The 24,321-nt window shown below is 42.3% G+C and overlaps 1 pseudogene; it reads right to left on the minus strand.

Annotated features, from left to right (window-relative positions):
* LOC113834865 lies at nucleotides 1–23,256 on the minus strand (annotated as a pseudogene).
* Between the last annotated feature and the right edge of the window lie 1,065 nt (nucleotides 23,257–24,321).

A 24,321-nucleotide genomic window follows, 5' to 3' on the forward strand; every position in this document is an offset into this window, starting at 1 on the left:
TTAGTAAAGAGGCAAAGGCCTCCAAGTTGGCTTCTTTTTCTTCTTTTGGATCTTGCACTTTCTTCCTGACTGCAGAGTAACACAGAGTCCATGGCTCTGGGAGCAGGCGGGAACCTGGCAGAATCGTGCCATGGGTGGTTCTCCTTGTCGGGCCCGTTCCTGTCCCAGTCCTCTCCTCTTCTGGCCCGGTGGATCCCAACTCCATCGGCTGGCGGAGTGGACCCAGTTCGCTTGAGGTTCAGTCCACTTTTCGGGAGCTTGTTTTCCTGGAGCACCTTCCACTGGTCTAAGGACTTTGCTTGGGCCGCAGCCTCTTCTGGCTCTCACCGTGGCTCTGCGGCCTGCACACAAGATCCTCTCTTGTGCTTTTTCTGCCAGCCTTTCCCAGCGTGAGCCTTGTTTCCTGTGCCTACTGGCCTATTGACACTGTCCCCTCTGCCATCGGTCCCCTGGACATAAAAGAGCAGATAGGCGGACTCACTCAGGACAGAAGCCACTTCGCACCTGGTGACCGTAGAATCATCCATTTTGTACCACTTCCCGTTGCCAGCCCTGACATAACAGAAATAATGTCCAGTGTGGCAAGTCGCACCAGCGTGGACCAGCACGGCATACAGGGCATACACCAACGGTCCTCTGTTAGACTGAGACATGTATGGCCTCAGGTCAAGGGACTCGGGGTACCTTACTTTCCTGTCCGTTTTGCCACCCGCGGGGTCTGAGGAGCGGTTCAAGACCAGCAGCAGAACCTTCGAGGCGCCTTGGATTGTCAGGCTCTTCAAAGCTGGCGTCTTCTCCTGGCAATGGTCACAGAGGTAGGCGTTTTCCCCACACAGTTCTTCGGCCTTCACTAAATACTCCAAGGCTTGCTTCACACTGTGAGCCTCATGGATATCCAGTAGGACATCCAGGAATGGGCTAAAGGCATCTGAGGTGCCCTGTCACTGGAGACACCTGACCTGAGATCTCCAACAGCCGCCAAATATCTCGTAGATCGGGGTGCTGTCCTTCGAGGATTCTTCTGAGGGCTTTCTCCCTCGAAGGCAGGCTTCGTGCATGGCATTCAAGGTGAACATCAGAAACTCGTGGGCATCTTCCTGCTTCTGCCGGTGGAAGGCACCAGTCAAGATCTTCGAGGGCTGCATGACATCCTTGGAGTGGAGGAGACTCTGATTAACTTGAGCTTCCAGAGCACACATTGTGCAGCTTCCCGGGTGGTGACAGCAGCTCTGAGAGTGCTCCCGGGAGAGCATGTAGTTGGCGAGTGGAGGCATGTGTGTCAGACACTGCAAGGCTGCATTAAGGTAGCAGCTGTTGCCTGTGTTCAGGAGACTCGCACCCACGCCGAGGGGCCTCTACCAACTCGCACTGTGCTTGCCCCTGGCAGCCAGCTCTGCTGTCCCCTGAGCATTATCCTGGTGGAGGTCTTGGACCAAAGGAGATGACCAGGCTGAATCTGCAGAACCAAAACAACACGAAGACACTTCAGAATCTACAGCATGGCTTGAGGGCTTGCAACCTGTACTGGCCTTCCAGGGAGACTCAACTTCGGAGAGCCTCTGAACTGCCTCCATATCTCCAGCCGCCACTTGCAAACACCTTGCTGCAGACTTCTCTGGGAGCAGGTGGATGGATGCTACTCTCTTCTGCCAATGACTCCAAAGGCACACCTGGCCCAAGTGCTGACGCTTTTATACCTCAGTCATGTGGCCACACCCACTAAGCCCAGCAGCCACAGCCAATCCCCTACAAGCCTCCAACTGCCAAAGGGCAATTGAGGGTGTGGCTTATGCACAGCAGCACTAAAATCTGATCTGTTTGGTGCTCCTTAACCTTTGAGACTTATTGGATTACCCTTGTTAAAAAAAAAAAAGAAAAAAAATTGTGAAACCACATCAGATAAAGATAGCAGGAGGAGACCTGCCATACAAGAGTACAAGAGTCTCTTCTGCTGGTCATTGTTGCACACACCTTTAATCCCAGCACTTGCCAGAAAGAGGCAGGCAGATCTCTATGAGTTTCGAGGCCACCCCGTTTTCCTGAGCGAGTTACAGAACGGCCTCCAAAGAAAAATAGAGAAACGCTGTCTCCAGAAACAAAAACCAAAACGAACAAACAAACAAACCAACAAACAAACAAACAAAAAGCCTTTGGACTGTATGGCTAACTACTATGCCAACTAGGATGAAAGGTGTGTGCCACCACTGCCTGGCTTTTGTTGATAATACAGGGCCAAGATTGGCACAGTGATCTTCAGGCAAGCTATCTTTGTCATACCTTAACACAACATCGCCATCACAAAATCTTTGATTTAATATCTATCCTACAAGCAATGCCTGTTGGGGCCATGCCGGGTTGAAGTTTGGGGAGTGGCCAAACAATGACTGCTGGTCTGACCTCTGGCCTATACCAAGACGAGCCCATGCACCACATTGCATGCAACACAACCGGCAAACAGATAAAAACTCACATAAATAAATGTTTAAATAAACGAATAAACAATTTCTAATGAATGATTCTGCTATGTTCACCCATGGCTTCCTATCCTAACCATCATCAGGGAGGCTTCCCCCAGCAACTGATGGGAGAAGATGCAGAGACCCACTGCCAGAATTTAGCCAGAGCACAAGGATTCTGGCATAAGAGCAGAAGGAATGATTGTAGGAAGAAGAGGGTTCAAGGACACCACGAGAACTTGCCCCACAAGAATACTTAACAGGGCTCAAAGGGTCTCACAGAGACTAAAGAATTAATCAAAAAGACTGCATGGGTAAGACCTAGTTCACCTGCATATATGTCATAGGTGAACAGCTTTGTGATTTGCTGAAAGCCATAACAGGGGGAATGGGCAAATCTCTGAACATTTTTGCCTGATCTTGAGACCCTTCTCCACCTACTGTATTGGTCATCCAGCATGAATATGAGCATTGGTGCCTAGTCTTATTGTGTCCTCCTATGCCCCATTAGGTTGATATTCCGGGAAGGCCTAATCTCCTCTGAAGAGAAATGGAGGATGATGGGAACAGGGGAGAGGGGAGATGTAGCAGTAATTGGGAAAAGTGGAGGAAGGGGGAACTGAAGTGCGAAAGTACTGTACAAGAGAAAAACAATAGGAAGGAATGAAGCATGGAATGAAGGAAGAACAAAAGGTAGGAGGATTGCAAGGAAGGAGTGAAGGAAGGATGAAAGGAAGGAAGGAAGGAAGGAAGGAAGGAAGGAAGGAAGGAAGGAAGGACTGGAAGAAAGAAGGAAACATGATTTACTTGAAATGATTTCACCCTCATAACAGAATTTCTATCAGTGAGCTGGCATCTGAATTTTTGAGAACGCCAACTGCCACCCCTGTTAAAGTGAATTAAGCAAGCTTTATTTCCTAGGCTCAGAACTGGATCTACAATATGAGAATTTAGAATACAGTGTCGGTTAGTTTACAGGCTCTCTTCTAGAGAACCTTACAAAATGAGATCTTTGTAACATCATTACTTGGAAAGAGATGTTCACAGAACCTGATAACAGATTAGATTATTTGACAGCTAGTGTGGCAGAATGTCTCAAGGTTCCTTGACAGGACAGCCCATCATCCTGGGGTAGAGTCCTACTGTAGCAAAAAGAACAACTTATTCTGACCTTAAAACAAATGGCTTTGACATAAAATGGAATCATTCTGCTCCATCAGGATGACCTGTTCATTCCAAAGAACTCCCAAATTTATTTCATCATTTGGTTTTCTTCATTTTTTTTTCTTCTGTGCAGATTTGGAAGTGGTAAACTAGCCCTGTAGACCAGGCTGACCTGGAACATCCATAGATCTGCCTGTGTGTACCTCTTGGGTTTAAAGGTGGAGCTTTTCCAGTAAAATCTGGTATAGAAATCACACCTGAGCTGTCTCATTCTGGTCAATCACGCAGCTTCTGTAATCCCTGAAGCCCACATGGGGCTGGAGGCTGTCTGCAAAGGCACACAGACCACACAGTTCCACAGTCTGATTTTTTCCATCTTGTCAAGGCCACTTGATGGTTGATGTCAGGTATTCTCTTGAGATTTAGAATTCTCTGACTGAAAAACAAATGTCCTTTAACCTTCAAGGTGTTTGTACTTAGAATGTCCCTCTGAAAATGATAATAATGTTTAAACTACAATCTTTTTTAAAGTGTATATAAGGATAGAGGATTCCTAGCATTTCACCAACCTAGCTGTTCATATTTATATAGGATGTGTAGGGTCAATTCTATCTCTAATTACTGATAATAACATTTTATTGAGCCCTGAGACCTCTGCTGTGTAACTGCAGTTAGGGTGCTTAAATCACCCATGATCTGCCTGCCTGTTTACAAAAACACACTAGATTTCATCTCCTGTTTAAGTAGTGTAACCACATTCCTATTTTTTCAGAATATACAGCATGGCTTCAGCCCTCCAGCCTGTAACGCCTTGCTATGAGACTCACATTCTGAGAGCCTCTGAGCAGTCTCCATATCTCCAGATGACAGTTTCAACCATCTTGCTGCATGCTTCTCTGGGAGTAGGTGGATGGATTCTATTTTCTTCTGCCAAGGACTCCAAGAGATCACATGTCCCAAATGTTGGTGCTTTTATACCTCCCTCCTATGCACACACCTACTAACAACAGAGACTGCCAATTCCCTATATACCTCCAATTATAATCGGGAAATTTAAGTTATGGCTCATGCAAAGCAGCACTAAATCTGATCTTGGATTTGCATTGTAAAGAAAAAAAAAACTTATGAAACCACATCAGATAAAGAAAGCAGAAGTAGACCTGCCATACAATTCTCTTTGCTGGGTATTTTTCCACTGTCTTTTAATCCCAATTCTCCAGAGGCAGAGGCAGGCAGATCTCTATGAGTTCGAGGCCACCCATTTCTACTTAGCGAGTTCCAGGACCATCATCAAATCAGTAGAGTAAAAACACTGTCTCCAAAATCAAACCAAAAATAGTACAAGATAAAAATGAAAATGAAAAAGAAAATAGAGTCTCCTTGATATTGTTAATCCCACCCACAGAATGTAAAGGCTAAGGTCACAAATTGCTTTTGGCCGAAGCAAGTAGGCTTCACTTCTGGGCACAGCATATTAGGTACAGTGGCAGTGCCACCCTCCCACCCACCTATGCCCAAACTACAGAGTCTCAGGAGATCACCTGGAAATTAACTTTCTAGGCTCATTTCAGATGGTAAATTATGGGTGTATTTTGTCAACATATACATTTTTCAAGTAGACTACATAAGGAGATAGCAGTGTTGAGTGTATTTCACAGAAAATTTTGTGGTGTGGGCACAATCTATTTCAAGGAACAGACAGATTGGAGACCAAGTGAATTGCAGGGATGTTCAAGGTATGATAAAGTCAAATTCCAAGAAATAGAAAATGAAATCTTGCAACAAACAGAAACAAACTTATTTCCACCTTGTAATATAGCTTCCTATCTTATGATAGAGCCAGACTGTCCCAGCCATGCCTTAGAGGGACTTCAGTTGAGGGACTGTGGGACACAATGTTCTACTTGATGCAGCTTTCACATTGGGGGAGGAAATTTCCCCAAGGCCAGGTGTAGATATACATTATTTATGATTTATTAAAGCTTGCTGAGGATCAGACAGCCCAGTCAATCATGAGCCATAGAAACCAAGCACACTCCTTTAATCCCAGTGGGAAGAAGCTGAAGTACTGGTACACACCTCTAATTCTAGGGCTCAGGATTAAAGGTAGACAGATCTCTCTGAGGCCAAGGTCACCCAGTTATAGACAACATTGAATCAGACTAAAAGTGTCCATTGCTCATGCCTTTAATCCCAGGATTCAGGAGGTATACAGGACAGGAGAAAATTCTGGGTTAGTCATTCTTTCTACCACACTGAGGATACCAGGCATTGATTCTCCAGCCTCACTGAAGTTGGCAAGTTTCAGGGAGGGTAAGAAGACATTGACATGTTAGGGTTCTCCAGCCACAATGAAGAGAGGCTGCAGTTTGAGGATTGGTGGTGTATGAATCAGCCTTTCAGTCTGAGCTTGAAGCGACAGTTAGTGGTCGGTGGTTTTGCTGCCCTGATCTTCAGTTTGAACCACAATATCAGTCTCTGGGTCATTAAGGGAATTTAAATTTCTTTTTAAAACCAGTTTTTTTTATATGTTTATGTTTTTTTTAAATGTTTTTTTATTAATGTTTGTACTTAAAGTGCTTCAATTTAGAATCATTTTTAAGCAAACCCTGACAATATAAAGTTCTTGTTTAATAAAAGATGCTAATCAATTTTAAGATATTACAGTTTATGTTTTCAGAAGTTAAGTTTAGGGCGTTGGTGGCACATGCCTTTAATCTCACCCCTGGGAGGCAGAGGTGGGTGGATCTTTGTGAGTTCAAGGCCAGCCTGGTCCGCAGAGCAAATTCCAGGACAGACTCCAAAGCCACAGAAAAACACTGTCTCAGAAAGAAGTTAAGTTTAAGCAAAGCAGCTAAAATGTGTACATGTTGCGACTGTTTAAGGAATATAAGGTAACTCTATGCAGTTTTAAATTCAGCTGTGCTAAGTTTCAAATATTTTAATAAGTTAAAACCAGTTACAGTCAGACTGAAAGTTAATTACAGATATAAGACCTTACCTAGCCACCTGTGTACTTAAGGAAAATAACTATAACAGACAGACAGACTTCTAATGCTTCAGAGACTTGCAGAATATGGCATTTAAATTGTTATCTTTAAAGTTTATAATATCAGACAGACTGCCAGATCCTGACAGTGACCCAAAGTCTCCAAAGAAGATTATGAGGCACCTTAGTTCCTGCACCTGGACCAGTGAGCAAGATGCTGAGATGTGATACCTGCCATCTGCCACACCTGGCTGAGATTGTGGACAAAGTTGCTACACACTGGAAAATTGATTGTACCCCCTTTGCCTAGACAAAACAAGGTCAGTCTTTTCCATGTCCCTCTTCTACAGAAAAAAAAAAAAAAACCTCTCACCTTATAGGCCTGGTGAAAATTGCTGTTCTTTGCCTCAGGGGTAATGCAGTAACTTGCTTATGGCCAATGACTCTAAAGGAGCACCTGGCCCAAGGGCTGATGCTTTTATACCTCATTCATGTGGCCACACCGACTAATTCCTGCCGGGACAGCCAGACCCCTTCAAGCCTCCACTTTCCAAAGGGCATTTGAGGGTGAGGCTTATGCAAAGCAGCACTAAAATCTGATCTGTTTGGGGGTTCTTAACCTTTGAGTCTTAGTCTTGGATTTCCCTTGTTAAAAAAAATATTTTGAAACCACATCAGATAAAGATAGCAGGAGTAGACCTGCCATACAATGGTCTCTTTTGCTGGGCATTGTTGCACACACCTTTAATCCCAGCCCTTGCCAGAAAGAGGCAGGCAGATCTCTAAGAGTTCCGAGGCCATACTGTTCTCCTGAGTGAGTTCCAGAGCAGCCTTCAAAGCAATATAGAGAAACGCTGTCTCCAGACACAAAAACAAAAACAAACAAACAAAAAGTCTTTGAACTGTATGGCTAATTATTATGGCAACTAGAATGAAAGGTGTGTGCCACCACTGCCTGGCTCTTATGGCTAATACAGGGCCAAGCTTGGCACACTAATCTTCAGGCAAGCTATATTTGTCATATCATGAACAAAAGGTCGCCATAAAAATTCTTTGATATAATATCTATCCTACCAGCAATGCCTGTGGGGCCATGCTGGTTTGAATTTTTTGGGATTGGCCAACCAACGACGTGTCTCACCTGAGGCCTATATGAAGAGGAGCCCATGGACAACATTGCATGCAACACAACTGGCAAATATATAAATACACACTGTGTTGGGTATTATAGGTGACTATATAATCCCTATTTCATTATGCATTATATTTCTAAGAGAGCTGTATAAATACAATACCTAAATATGAGTAGAAATATACATATAAAAATTTGACCTTAAAATTGTATCAACAAACCAAAATCCATACCAATGCAAAGTATTCCTTATCATATTATATTCCCTTTCTTTTTCCCTTAGAAAGAATTTGACTGTTAGCCATTTCTAACCAACCCTGTTTAATTGAAAAGAAACATTTATTAACAATATTTGGGAATTTGGGCATCATTTCCAAACTGCTTCCTGATGTTCAGGGGTGCTGTCAATCACAATGGGATCCTGAGAAAACCCAGAAATCTGTCCAAATCCTGGCTGCATCATCCCAGCTGTTGTGGATGTCGAGTCACCTGAGACACAGCTTCAGGGGGTCTTCCTTGATCAAATCATATCCTTTTGGAAGGAATGCACAGGTTTCATCTTATGTGGAAACAAGAGTTGAATTTCTTTTCCAAAGTAACATGTTGTTAGGCTTAAATTTTAAAGTCAAGACATTTTTTAAACATATATGTCGGATTACTACAGCCGCACTTATAATCAAATGTTTATTAGCAGCTGTTGCTTCCTCATCAGCAAACAATTCAAAAATAACACAACAACATACAGTATCCAGACTCTGTGTGTGTTTTGTATCTCTTTTTTGGTATTTTTTTAAATTATTATTATTTTTATTTTATTTTTTCATGGTTTTGAGACAGGGTTTCTCTGTGTTCTTTTGCCTGTCCTGGAATTCACTCTGTAAATTAGGCTGGCCTTTAAATCATAGAGATCTACCCAGCTCTGCCATCCAGGTGCTGGGATTAAAGGTGTGTGCCAAAACACCCAGCTACTCTATTTGTTCCCTTTTTTTAAAGTACTTTCTGAATCGTTTTCCTTTTCTCTCCCAAGCCTTCATATATTTTAAACATACTGTAACATTTAGAGGTTTTGTGTCTATGAATCTATCTTCACTTTATATCTCTATTTTTCTGGCCCCAAGACTTTCATCTGCTAAACAACATATCTAAGATTAAAGTGGCAGCTGGCTCCATTCTATTCTTTGGATTTCTGAGAGTCAACCTGCATTTCTAGCCTCCAGCTTATTGCCATTACTCTGTGGAGATTCTAGGTACATGCCACCACCAAGAAGCATGCTGCTGGCATTTAATTGTTTGTTAGGAGGGCATCTTAAAATGTCCCTTGCTTTTGCCACTAATGCTGAGTCAGGAAACCTTCCTTAAAGGAGCCATGAGTCTCTGCTTGTCTCTAGCAAATGCCTACCCAAGAAAATGCTGCTCCCAAGAAGCTGTGCTTGCGTCTGTTCTTTCGTTTTTAAAATCCATTTTTGAGCTTTCGTCAGGTTTTACCTGAAAATACTGACCCCATGTCTAGGAGCCATTTTAGATGGAGTTTCCTCTCCAGGCTGGTCCCACAGCTGCTTAGCCACAAATAAACACACAAAACACACATAGGTTTATAATAATTGAGAAACTGTTGGTCTGATGGCTTAGGCTTCTTACTGACTAGCAATCTCTCTTAATTATTAACCCATTTCTATTAAACTATGTATTGTCATACGATTGTGGCTTACCTGTAATCTGGCATGTTTTTCCTTTGGCAGCATGCTGTCTCCCTAGTGACATCTCTTCCTTTGCTCTACCCAGGTTTCTCCTCACCCAGTAGCTATGCTTATACCCCTGGGCTAACTACTGGCCAATCAGTGTTTTATTCTTCAACCAATAAGAGAAACATATATATATATATATATATATATATATATATATATATATATATATAGCCATCCCCCATCTGGTTTGGATTCAAAAGGGAGGATGGATAAGTGGAGATCTTCAGTTAGACTACTGGCTTCTCTGGCTGGAGTCTTAAAATGCATTTTAAATATATAGTCACTATGTATGAAATTGTTCTGTAGGTCCCTGTTCTATTCTGGCATGAGCTTCTAGGCATTCTCCTAGCTCAAGAACCTTATATAGGGACAGTATATGGTCATCATATTCAGCCTGAACCTGTGGGTCAGCATAAATACCCTCACAAAGAATCTTATCTATGGGAGCTTCAAAATCTTCCTTTATGCCTTGACCCTCAAGGAGCTTCACTCCTTTCCTGAACAATGCTCTCCACTGGATTTGGCATGAATTCTCAAGTACAACTGCTGCCAATTGTTCCCAATCTGTGGGTGTCACCTTGTTAAAAGTTGCCCATGAATATAATAGGTGTTTTATGTATGGGCTATGGAGACAATATGAGACAACTGATTCTTTAATATTATTAAGATCCTTCTGCTGTATAGGTTGCCATACATAAGCCATCTGTCTCTGAGAGTGTTTCTTAGAAGATGTCTTTTCTACCATGGTGGCTGGGTACACTAATGGTGTATGAGTAACAATCTTAGAGGAATAGTCATGATACCTGGGTTGAGTAGGTGCTTCAGATTGTAGTGATTCTGTCTCTGAGGCATTCCAATGATTTTTTTATAGTCTAAAATTCTTTTTATTTTTATTAGTTCAAGTTAGGGAACAAATTTGTTTCACATTCTCCCTCTCCCTCCCCCCAGCCTCATCCCTACTCCCCCACCCCCAACATACCCCTAACCCATCCACCCACCACTCCCCAGGCAAGGTAGGGACATCAACGGGGGCTCTACAAAGTCCACCAAATCTTCCTGGGCTGGGCCTGGGCCCTTCCCCATATGTCCAGGGCCAGAGTGTATCCCTTCACGTGGGATGGGCTCTCAAAGTCCCTTCTTACAACAGGGAAAAATACTAATCCACTACCAGGGGCTTCCTGGAGTGCAGAGGCCTCCTTATTGACCTCCATGTTCAGGGGTCTGGATTAGTCTTGTACTGGCCTCCCAGACAGCATCTGGGTTCGATGTGCTCTCCCTTGTTCATGCCAACTGTTCCTGTGGGTTTCTCCAACCTGGTACAGACTCCTTCAATCTTCATCCTCCCTCTCTTCAACTAAATTCCAGATTTCAGCTCAGTGTATGTCTGTGGATGTCTGTCTCTGTTTCCATCACCCACTGGATGAGGGCTCTAGAATGGCATAAGGCATAGTCATCAAACTCATTTTAGGGGAAGGGCTTCTAGGTTATCCTCTCCATGGCCTGGATTGTCAGATCGTGTCATCCTTGTAGGTCCCTGGAGATCTCCCTAGTTCCAGATCTCTTCTCAGAACTATAATGGCTTCCTCTAATATGGCATCTCTCATCCTGCTCTCTCTCCTCTATTCTTCCCCCAATTCAGTATTTCTGCTCCTCCATTTCCTCCCCTCTACTTCTCTTCTCTTTCACTTATTGTAGAAGCATCCTCTCCCCTACCCTCATGCTCCCAATTAGCTCAGGGCTTCATGCCACTTCCCATTCCTGGGGTATATCGTAGTTTCTTTGGTGAAGAGGATTATAGGCTGGTAATCCTTTGCTCTATGTCTAAAATTCATATATGAGTGAGTACATACCGTGTTTGTCCTTTTGTGACTGGATTACCTCATTCGGGATGGTTTCTTCTAGTTCCATCCATTTGCCTGCGAATTTCAAGATTCTGTTGCTTTTTTCTGCTGAGTAATACTCCATTGTATAAATGTACCACATTTTCTCTATCTTTAGGTTAGGGTCATCTAGGTTGCTTCCAGGTTCTGGCTACTACAAACAATGCTGCTATTAACATGGTTGAACATATGTCCTTGTTGTATGAACATACACTATTTGGGTATATACCCAAGAGAGGAATGGCTGGATCTTGAGGTAGATGGATTCCCATTTTTCTGAACAACCGCCATACTGATTTCCAGAGTGGTCTTACAAGTTTGCACTCCCACCAGCAATGGAGGCGTGTTCCATTTTCTCCACATCCTCGCCAGCATAGATTGTCATTGGTATTTTTGATTTTAGCCATTCTGACAGGTGTGAGGTGGTATCTCAGAGTAGTTTTGAGTTGCATTTCTCTGATGGCCAAGGATTTTGAGCACTTTCTTAAGTGCCTTTCAGCCATTTCAGATTCCTCTGTTGAGAATTCCCTATTTAGTTCTGCACCCCTCTTTTTAATTTCACTTGTGTTTTGGTGGCTAGCTTCTTGAGCTCCTTGTATGTTTTGGAAATCATCCTGATGTCAGATGTGGGGTTGGTGAAAATCTTTTCCCATTCTGTGGGCGGTCGTTTTGTCTTACTGACTGTGTCCTTTGCCTTTCAGAAGCTTCTCAGTTTCAGGAGGTACCATTTATTAATTGCCGACCTAAATGTCTTTGCTGTTTGCCTAATGTTCAGGAATCAGTCTCCTGTACCAATTTGTTCAAGGGTAATTCCCACTTTCCCTTCTAGAAGATTCAGTATGTCTGGATTTATGGTGAGATCTTTGATCCATTTGCACTTAAGTTTTGTGCATGTTGACAGGTATGGATCTATCTGCAATCTTCTGCATGTACGAATCCTATTGTGCCAGCACCATTTGTTGAAGATGCTATCTTTTTTCCAATGTATAGATTTAGCACCTTTGTCAAAACTAACGTGTTCGTAGGTGCGTGGGTTAATATCAGGGTTTTCAATTCAATTCCATTGGTCTAACTGTCTATTTTTATGCCAATACCAAGCTGTTTTCAAAACTACGGCTCTATAATAGAGCTTGATGTCAGGGATGGTGATGCCTCCAGAAGATCCTTTATTGTAAAGAGTTGTTTTGGCTGTCCTGGGTTTTATTTATTTTTCCATATAAAGTTGAGTATTGTTCTTTCAATGTCTGTGAAAAACTGTGTTGGGATTTTGATGGGGAGTGCGTTGAATCTGTAGATTGTTTTTGGCAAGATTGCCATTTTTACTATGTTAATTCTACCTATCCAAGAGCCTTAGAAATAAGCAGGAGCTATCAGCTGAACTTAGAAAAGAAATATGGGCTAATTTAAATTACAAGAGCTAGTAAGAAATAAGCCTAGTTCCACTCTTATCCATATACCTAAAGGATACACATTTATAGCAGCATATTTGTAGTAACCAGAACCTCGAAGCAACCTAGATGCCCCTCAACTGAAGAGTAGGTAAAGAAAATGTGGTACATTTACACAATGTGGTACATTTACTCAGTGCAAAAAATTGGAATCTTGACCATGCTGGGGAAACCCACAGAAACTGCTGACCTGAGCAAGTGGAAGCTCACAGACACCAGTCTGACAGCTGGGGAAACAGCATAGGACCAAACCAAGCTGCCTGAATGTGGGTGTCAGTTAGGAGGCCTGGGCAGTCTATGGGGCCTCTGGTACTGGAACCAGTACTTATCCCTAGTGCACAAATGGACTTTGGGAGCCCATTCCACATGGAGGGATACTCTCTTAATCTAGATGTACAGGAAAGCCCCTTGGCCCTTCCACAAATGATGTGACAGGCTCTGATGTTCCCCCATGGAAGGCCTCACCCTTGCTGGGATAGGAGGTGGGTGGAAGATATGGGAGAATGGAAAGGGAGAGCGAACTGGGATTGATATGTAAAATAAGATTGTTTTGAATTTAAATAAAAATATATTTCAAAAAAGAAACATTGTATAATTTAAATATTAAGAGATACTTAGAAATAAGCAGGAGCTATCAGCTGAGCATTTATAATTAATTTTTAGTCTTCATGCCAGTTATTTAGAAACTGGTCGGCAGGAAAGAAAATTCTGCCTAATATCATTTCTATCCTTTTGCCTTCAAATTTCACAATGTCATTGTTTTTAACAGCTGAGTAATATTCCATTGTGTATATTTTCCCTCTCTCCATTTGTCAGTGGAGGGATAGCTAGGATACTTCCACTTTCTGCTATTATAAATGAAGCTTCAATGATCACAGTTGAGCAAGCGTTCTTGTGGGAGGATGGAACATCCTCTGGATATAAGTCCATTCCCAGAGTGGTGTAGATGGGTCTTGTGGTAAATCAACTCCCCATTTTCTGAGGAACTGCCACATTATTTTCCAAAGCATCTGTACAAGTTTGCACTCTCACCAGCAAGTGATAAGTGTTCCTCTATCTCTACATTCTTGACAACATAAGCTGTGACTTCTGTTTTTGATGTTAGCCATTTTGACAGGTGTCAAATAGAATCCAAGGGTTATTTTGACTTGCATTTCCATAATGGCTAAGGAAGGCTAGCATTTCAAAAATATTTCTTAGCCATTAGAGAGTATTTTGTTGAGAATTATCTGTTTAGATATGTACCCTGAATATAAGTTGGATTATTTGGTTTGTGAAATTTGGTTTCATGATTTCTTTATATAGTTTGGATATTAGCCACCAGTCAGATGTGGGATTGGTGAAAATCTTTTCCTTTCTGTAGTCTGCTGTTTTGTCCAAATGATGGAGTCCTTTGTCTTACATAAATTCTCAGTTTCAGGAGGCCCCATTTATAAATTATTTTCTTAGTGCCTGTGCTATTGCTGTTCTGTTCAGGAAGTTGAATCCTGTGCTAATGAGTTGAAGGCTATTCCACACTTTCTCTCTTTTATTAGGCCTGCACATCTGGTTTTATGTTGAGGTCTTTGATCTACTTAGATTTAAATTTTGTGCAGGGTAATAGATATGGATCGATGTTCATTCTTCTACATGTTAATATCGGGTAAGATTAGCAAGGACCATTGATTTTGCTTTCTTTTTCCACTGTCTATTTCTGGCTTCTTTATCAAAAATAAAGTATTCATAGTTTTGTGGATTTAAATCTTGGTTTTTGAATCAATTCCATGCATTTTCTTTATTTAGGAATATCTGGAAGAAACAATTCTTCTCCATAGTTCTACCAGCAACAAAATTAATTGTGTGTTATGGATTGACTACAAATGGAAATGGCTAAATTTTTGGACACTGCGAACATTTCTATATCATAATTAGAGAGAAATGTGTATCTGTCTATGAAACTTTGTAAATGGTTTGTCTCAGTATCTCCTTTTCCATGATTTAAGTTATAGTTAATTTGTCTTAAGAAGTAAAGAATGATAATCAATGTTCCTAATTAAATGGAGAATTATTATACAATTGTCACCAAAGAAACAAACAAATAATATTAAATTTTCCAGTGTATAGGGAAAAAACTATTTGAGCTGGATTAAATAGAACATCTTTTGGTTAAGAATATTTATAGTCTAGGCCTTGTCTCAAAATAAAAGAATCTTTTAGGGTAGACAGTGTAACCCAGTGATAGAGTGTTAGTCCATTGTGAAATGCTATAAGTTAAATGCTAAAGATAGCAACAAATATTAAAATAAAAATAGACATCCATCAGTGAATGCATACCGTGTTCATGTTCCCCAGTCTGGGTTATCTCACTCAGGTTGGTGTATTCAAGTTCCATCTGTAGTAATTTAAGAAAAGCATCACATGAGAAAAATATGTCATGCAACATGGTTCAAGCAGATAGGTTTTTTATTAGATAAATGGAGCAAAAAAGGAAATGGGGAGTGGGGACACCAGTCCCCGGGGACAGGAGCTGCAGGACAGCATAAATATCGGTACAAACACACACACACACACACACACACACACACACACACACACACACACACACACACGCACACACACACACACACACACACACACACACACTCACAGGAACAGGAGAGAGAGAGACAGAGACAGAGACAGAGAGACAGAGGGAGACACAGAGAGACACACAGACACACAGACAGACAGAGAGACAAAGATAAGAATAGACAGACAGAGGGAAAGAAAAAGGGAAAGAGAGGAGGCTTGGAGGAGGGCAAGGCCCTTTTAAAAGGAACATGGTGATGAGGCACAGGTGGTGCTCTTAGTGGGACAGCTGAGGGTGTATCCTATCAGAACCCGAGGAACAGGATAGTATAGATGCCTAATACTAACACCATCCATTTGCCTGAATATCAGGAGGTCATCACTTTTTATTGCTCACTAGTACTCCATTGTGTAAATTTACCACATTTTGCTTATCAATTTTTCTGTTGAGGGGCATTCAGATTGTTTCCAGATCCTGGCTATTATAAATAATGCTTCTATGAATATTGGGAGCAAATTTTCATGTTGTATGATTGAACATATTTTCGGTAAATTGGTAAATTCAAAAGAGTGGTACTACAGGTTCTTAAGGTAGATTGATCCCCTGTATTTTTAGACACTACCATACTGATCTGAAAGATGGCTGTACAAGTTTGCACTTCTACCATCTCTGGAGGAGTGTCATCCTGACTCCACATCCTCTCCAGCATAAGCTGTCCTCAGTATTTTTGATCTTAGACATTCTGACAGGTATGAGATGGTATCTCAGAGACCTTTTGATTTGCAATTCCCTGATGATTAAGCATGTTGAGTACTTCCATAAATGTCTTTTGGCCATTTGAGATTCTTCTGGTGAGAATTATTTGTTTAGCCCTGTACCCGATTTTTCAATTGCTTTATTGTATTCACTCATAAGTGGATATTAGATGTAATATAAATACCAGACTGTAATCCACAGCTCCAGAGAAGCTAGGTAATAGGTTTGACCCTAAGAGGGAAACGTGGGTCACCCTTGGAAGGTAAATTAGATGAGATTTATGAGTGCAATCTGGTGTGGGGGTGGGGTTGCAAGGGTAAGGAAGAAGGGATAACAACAGGAGGGAATCAGTTGGCTGAGGTGGAAAGGGATACAGTTGAAGATCAATGAAAGAGATAATCCAATAGAGAGATTCTCTGGGATTAGGGAGAACCCTGGTGCTAGTGTTTCTCCCAAGAATCCACAAGGGGGAAACCAGCTAAGACTTCTAGCAATAGTACAGAGGATGCTACAACTGGCCTTGGTCTACTACTGTAATTAGATGAATTAATACCACAACTATCATAACAGAGCCCTCATCCAGTAATTGATGGTGCCAGACACAGAGATCTACAACCAAAAACCACGACAAGCTCCAGAAATCCAGTTAAACAGAGGAAGGACAGAATATAGGAGCAAGGGAGGTCAAGATCATGATGGAGAAATCTACAGAGACAGCTGACTAAACTCGTGGAAACTTATTAAGTCTAGACCTACAACTCAGGAGACATCAGGAGACCAAACTGGGCCTCCCTATGTAAAGCTTGGACTATCCAAGGGGACCCTAGCAGTAGGACCATGATATAAACCTGGGATGTGAGCTAGCTTATTGGAGCCCACTCCTTAGGATAGGATGCCATGTTTAGTGGTAGTTGGACCATGATATTTTCTCTGTACATGAACTAGATTTTTGGAGCCCACTCCCGATGATGGGATGCCACAGTAAGTCTTAGTGTATGGCATAGGGACGGACCTGCCCTAACCTATTGTGCCAGACTATGTTAAATCCTCATGGGAGCCATTACCCATGAGAAGGAGTGGACTAGGGGTGGGATATGGGGATGGGAGGCTAGGATGAGGTGACGGGTGTGATGTGATATGAGAGGGAGAACTGTGGTTGGAAAGTAAAATGAAATAAAAATGAAACAATAAATATTTATTAAAATCTAGAGCAAACACACACAATGTTTTAGTTTTTAAATAAATGTAAGATTATCTTAAAATCAATAAATTGCTCAATGAGCAGATACAACACAAAAGCCATGATGTAGAATCTATGAGAGGTTTGCAATGTCTTGGACTCCAATAGGGAAACCCTGAGTTTACATTGTGGTAAATGGGCAGTCAATTGCCTCCCACTGGAATAAACATTGATTTTGTATTCACTAAGTTGCCTTGTCTAGTTCTTCGCATGAGGGCTTTTGTTTTGTCTTCTTGTATCTTGCTTTGTCATTGTTGGGTATTGTGTCCTCCCAGCCTTTGTTTTTCTGAAGTGAAATAGAGGGAAGTGGACCTGGAGAACAACTGGGCTTGGAAGAGAGATCTGGGAGATGTGGTGAGAGAGGGAACATTAGTCAGGTTATATTGTAGAAGATTATAATCTTCATTCAATTAAAAAATGAAAAATGAAAATAAATGAAGTTGAGCCTACAGTGTATTTCTAAAAAGAACAGTTTTAATATTTCTATAAAAGTATATCAGTAATGAAGAGAACTATCATTTTTCCAACTTCACCAACCACATTAATGAAGGAATTATAATCTCAAAAAATCCTCTAAATTCCCAAATAATTATCCTCTATAGTTCAGGACTGTGGCCTCAAACAGTAATGTGGTGTAAGAGCTAACCCTCCACTAGTATCTAATTGTCTTAGTCAAAACAGGTGTGGTTTTTGCAAAGCAGTTCTCAGGTTACATTTTCATGGGGCCCCTTTCCCAGGTGGCAGAACCATTTTCTAAGAGTCTTCAATGTGTTTTCATCAGAACAGAAGTATAAAACCACATCAGATAAAGAAAGATGAGTAGACCAGCCATTAGAAATCTTTACTCCTAAGCCAGGCTTTGGAGGCACAAGCATTTAATCCCAGATCAGGAGGCAGAGGCAGGCAGATCTCAGTGAATTAGAGGCCACCTGGGGCTCCATAGCAGGTTTCAGGACAGCCTTCAAAGCAATGCAGAGAAATACTATCTGCGGGTAAACACAATAAAAAATGTCATTACTCCTCAGTGAGGACATCTAAGAAGGTTTGTGTGGCTCAGCCATGGGTTTAATTGGACCTCAGGATGGCAAAAGATAGTGCCCATAGGCTACATTAATTTTGGTTCACTCCCATGATGGGAAAAAAATGTAGTACAAAAAAGAAAAACACAGATACATATATTGGCATTAAGCCTCAAGATCAGAGAGGCAAAGCAGACAGCCACTAGAGAGTTCCTCAACTGTACTAATTTTCAACCAAAATGGTGATCCTGTCATCAGTCTGCATCTTCAGACTGCACAGCTCCTCAGACTGCAAAGAGCTCCTGTCTACAATTACCTTACCTTTCTCCGTAGTGCTCGAATTAAAGGCTGGGATAACATGTGCTAAGACCACCTTTATGTGAGATATGTTTCTCAATGACACTGGATCAATTTCCAGCAGCTCATGGTGACTTTAAACTAACAGAAATCCATCCTAGGGCTAGGATTGAAGTTGTGTATCACCACTGCTTAAAATGTATGGTTAACTAGTATGGCAACTAGGATGAACCATGTGTGCCACCACAGCCTGGCTTTCATGGCTAATACTGCACCAAGATCGGCACACTGACCTCCAGGCAAGCGATATTTGTTATATCATGAACATAACATCGCCATAACAAAATCTTTGATTTAATATCTATCCTACCAGCAATGCTTGTTGGGGCCATGGTGGTTTGAATTTTTGGGAGTGGCCAACCAATGACTGGTCTGACCTGTAGCCTATTCAAAGAGGAGCTCATGCACAACATTGCATGCAACACAAGTGGCAAACAGATAAATACACACATAAATAAATGTTTAATTAAATAATAAACAATTTCCACTGAATGATTCTGCTATGTTCACCCATGGCTTCCTATCCTAACCATCATCAGAGAGGCTTCCCCCAGCAACTGATGGGAGAAGATGCAGAGAACCACTGCCAAAAATTAGACAGAGCACAAGGAATCTGGCTTAAGAGCAAAAGGAATGATTGTAGGAGGAAGAGGGTTCACGGACACCATGAGAACTTGCCCCACAAGATAACTTAACAGGGCTCAAAGGGTCTCACAGAGACTAAAGAATTAATCAAAAAGACTGCATGGGTATGAGCTAGTTCACCTGCATATATGTTGTGGGTGTTTCGCTTTGTGATTTGGTGAAAGCCATAACAGGGGGAATGGGCAAATCTCTGAACATTCCTGCCTAGTCTTGAGACCTTTCTCCACCTACTGTATTGGTTAACCAGCATAAATATGAGGAGTGGTGCCTAGTTTTATTGTGTCCTCCGATGCCCAATAGGTTGATATTCCGGGAAGGCCTAAACTCTGAAGAGAAATGGAGGATGTAGGAAAAAGGGTAGAGGTAAGATGTAGCAGTAACTGGGAAAGTGGAGGAAGGGGAAACTGTTGTGTGAAGGTAATGAACAAAAGAAAAACCATTAGGAAGGAAGAAAGGAAGGAAGAAAGTAAGGAAGGGAGGGAGGAAGGAAGAAAGAAAGGAAGGAAGAAAGGAAGGAAGGAAGGAAGGAAGGAAGGAAGGAAGGAAGGAAGAAGTAATGGAAGAATGAAAGCAACAGGATTTAAGTGAAATGCTTTCACCCTCATATCAGAATTTCTATCAGTGATCTGGCAATCTGAATTATTGAGAACACAAACTGCCACCCCTGTTAAAGTGAATTAAGCAAGCTTTATTTCCTAGGCTCAGAACTGGATCTACAATATGAGAATTTAGAATACAGTGTCGGTTAATTTACAGGCTCTCTTCTAGAGAACCTTACAAAATGAGATCTTTGTAACATCATGATTTTGAAAGAGATTTTTACAGAAGCTGATAACAGATTAGATTATTTGACAACTATTGTGGCAAAATCTCAAGGTTCCTTGATAGGATACCAATACACCCTGGAGTAGAATACTGGGAGTAAAACTTCAATACTGTAGCAAAAGACCAACTTATTCTGTCCTTAAAACAAAATGGTTTTTGACACCAATTTGGAATCAGTCTGGTCCATAAGGATGCCCTGTTCATTCCAAAGAAATCCCATGTTTATTTCTTCATTTTGTTTTTTTCATTTTTTTCTCCGTGCAGGCTTGGAAGTCCTAGAACTAGCCCTGTAGACCAGGCTGACCTGGAACATCCATAAATCTCCCTGTCTGTAACTCTTGGGATTAATGGTGGAGCTTTTCAACAAAATCTGATAAAGAAATCACATCTGAGCTGTCTCATGCTGGTCAATCCTGCAGGTTCTGTAAGCACTGATGCCCACATGGGGCTGGAGGCTGTCTGAAAAGGCACACAGAACACACAGCTCCACAGTCTCTTTTTTACCATCCAGTCAAGGTCACTTGATGGTAGATATCATGTATTCTCTAGGAATTTTGAATGCCCTCACTGAAAAACAAATGTCCTTGAACCTGCAGCTGTTTGGACTTACAAGGTGTTTAGCCTTGTGATTTGGTGAAACTTTTAACAGGGGGAATGGGTGTATATCTCAACATTTTGCCTGATCTTGAGACATTTATCCACCTACTATATTGCCTCATCCAGCATTAATAGGAGGATTGGTGCCTAGTCTTATTGTGTCCTTTTATGCCCCATTAGGTTGACATTCTGGCAAAGCCTAATCTCTCTTTTAAGTCATTTTTTTTATTTTAGTTAGAAAAATACTGTTTTCCATGACAATCCCAGTTACCTTCTCTCTCTGATTCTCCCCTATTACAGCCCCCAACACAAATGCTACCTATCATATATCCTTTCTTCTATTCTTCCCCTCACTCAACCTTTTTGCTCCCTTATGACCTCTTCATCCTTCTTCTTCCCTTCTCATTTTTGTAGCTCCCTCCCACACTTCCGGTGCTCTCAATTTGCTCAGGGGATCTTGACCTTTTCCCCTTTGTCAGGGAAGGGGAAAATGTCCCATCCCTGATGAAGGGACCCTCTTATGTATGCCCCTCTTAGGGTCCTCCTCATTTACTACCATCTCTGGAATTGTGGACTGTAGGCAGGTAATCCTTTACTCTATGTCTAAAATCCATATATGAGTGAGTACATATCATGTTTGTCTTTTGTGACTGGGTTTCCTTGCTTAGAATGGTTTCTTCTAGTTCTATCCATTTTCCTGAAAATTTCAAAATTGCATTGTTTTTTCCACTGAGAAGTACTCCATTGTGTAAATTTCCCACATTTCTCTATCCATTCTTTGGTTGACGGGCATCTAGGCAGCTTCCAGTTTCTGACCATTACAAATAGTGCGGCTATGAACATTGCTGAACAGATGCTCTTGTATGAATGTGTTTTTTGGGTTTATGCCTAAGAGTGATATTCATGGATCTTGTGGTAGACTGATTCCCGTTTTCTTGAGGAGGCGCCATACTGATTTCCAAAGTGGCTGTACAAGTTGGCACTGCCACCAGCAGTGGAGAAGTGTTCCCCTTTCACCACATCCTCTTAAGCATAAAGTATCATTGGTGTTTTTAATTTTGGCCATTCTGACAGGAATAACATGGAATCTCACTGTTGTTTTGATTTGCATTTCCCTTATGGATAAGGATGTTGAACACTTTCTTATGTATCTTTCAGCCATTTTAGATTCCTGTATTGAGAATTGTCTATTTAGTTCTGTACCCCACTATTCAATTGGATTGTTTGGTGTTTTGGAGACTAGCTTTTTGAGTTCTTTGTATATTTTGGAGATCGGTCCTCTGTCAGATGTGGGGTTGGTGAATATCTTTTCCCAGTCTGTTGACTGCCATTTTGTCTTGCTGACTATGTCCTTTGCCTTACAGAAGCTTCTCAGTTTGAGGAGGTCCCATTTATTAATTGTTGATCTTAGTGTTTCTGCTACTGATATTATGTTCAGGAATTGGTCTCCTATACCAATTATTTCAATGGTATTTCCCACTTTGTCTTCCAATAGGGTTAGTGTGGCTGTGTTTAGGTTGAGGTCTTTGATCCATTTTGACTAATGTTTTGTGCATGGTGATAGGCTTGGGTCTATCTGCAGTCTTATACATGTAGGCATCCAGTTATGCCAGCACTAAAAATCAGGTGTTCCTAGGTATGTGGTTAATACCGGGTTTTCAACTCTATTCCATTGTCTACCTGTCTATTTTGGTGCCAATACCAAGCAGTTTTCAGGACTATAGCTTTGTAATAGAGCTTAAAGTCAGGGATGGTGATGCCTCCAGAAGTTTCCTTATTTTACAGGGTTGTTTTGGCTATCCTGGGTCTTTTGTTTCTCCATAGAAAGTTCAGCATTGTTCTTTCAAGATCTGTGAAGAATTGTGTTGGGATTTTGATGGGGATTGCATTGAAATGAAAGGCCCCGAAGAGGCACTTTCGTAGAGGGAGACCCACACACCCAGGAACCAGCGAGGCCACGAACTGGATGTAAAAAACAAGAGGCTTTATTGGAGACGCGGGTACCCGGGGCGACTTAGCTTTTCTGAGGCCAAGCGCGCCGAGCCAAGGGAAAGGGGTCCTTATATAGGGAAAAAGGCGCAAGCTAGGAGCAGGGATTCTATTTGATGGTTCAAATGAGGCACAGAGCCATTCCAGATCAGCATATTCTCAAGGTCTGGTGTCTGGTACAACAGACTTGATTCCTCCCTCCGCGCCCAGGTGGCTGACCTTGGGGGCGGAGACCTTGGGACGGAGTGTTTCTCAACGGGGGGGGGGCGTGGGGGCGAGGGGTGCTCGGCCCCAGCCCCGGCGCGGTGCCAGGGCAGCCCCGCCTGGGTGAACCGGCTTGGGAGGGAAAACGGCAGCCGGGGGAAGTGGAGGCCGGCGGGGGCAGGATGAAGGTGAAGCAGGGCAGCTCTGCGGCAGCTAGCAGCTGCCGGACAATTATCGCCCCGCGCTGCACTCTCCAGCCCATCCCGGCTGCTCCAGAGAGAACACCCAGCATCAGCATAGGCGGGGGGAGACAGAGAGGCAGCGGGCCTTTCATTCCCCCATTTCTCTTGTGACTGAATGAAATCTTTCATTCAAAGGTCTCTGGTTAGGTCTTTCTCTAAGCTTGGCCATGCTGTCTCTAACTATTCCTGTATGGTCTGTAAAAATGATAAATCTAACCCTCGTCTGTTCTGCAGGACCACCTCAGAGAGTGATGTTAAGGATTTTTCGAGTGCACTGACTGACTCTTCTAGGACCTGGATATCCGTGTGCATGGCTTGTTGTAGAAGCTTAAAATGATTAATTCCCTGTAAGGCAATGGTTCCGGTCCCTATGCCGGCTGCTATGGCCCCCACTGTTATCCCTCCTAATAATAGGGCCACGGTAAAGGATATTGGCTCCCTCTTATGTCGGGTTGACTTCTCTAGTACCCTATAAATATATTCAGGTTGGTGATATGTGACCCTGGGCCAAAGTTCTGTCAATATACAAAAGTCAATAGTGGCATTGAGAACGGTAGTAGAGACGCAGGGGGTCAAACCAGTACTGCCTATGCATAGCCCCTTTCCTGAGACCTCAGACAATGTGAGCTTGTGCTGCATGGCAGTTTCACAACTGGTAGGCGCTGAGGTCTGGTGACGCCGGACCCAGACAGTGTCCCTGATCTGCTTTTACAACTGGTAGCTGTCAAGCTGACAACCAGTAATATTTCAGAGATCTGAGAAGGGTATATTTTATCCGAATCTACTAAAAAGTGACAGGGGAATGGTAGGATGGTCCCTCTGGTCTTTATAAGTTTTTTTTTTTTAAAGGTGTGAGCCCATATGGCCTAGGGGTATGCTAGGGGGAGTAGGAGGACCCAGTCTCTAGTGTCCCCATCAGGGAGTGATAGGTACTGGCATCCCCTCGCAAGGAAGTTCCCTTTGACTTAGCATTTCAACCAGGGAGAATGGACGGCGAAATTCTTTTCCAAACTGCTTCCTGCTGACTTTGGGACGAAGTTAAGGACCCCAGAAGGTTGAAATGCTAGTCAAAAACAAAAAGGAAT

Source organism: Cricetulus griseus, chromosome 3 (assembly GCF_003668045.3).
Source record: "Cricetulus griseus strain 17A/GY chromosome 3, alternate assembly CriGri-PICRH-1.0, whole genome shotgun sequence".
Lineage (NCBI taxonomy): Eukaryota > Metazoa > Chordata > Mammalia > Rodentia > Cricetidae > Cricetulus > Cricetulus griseus.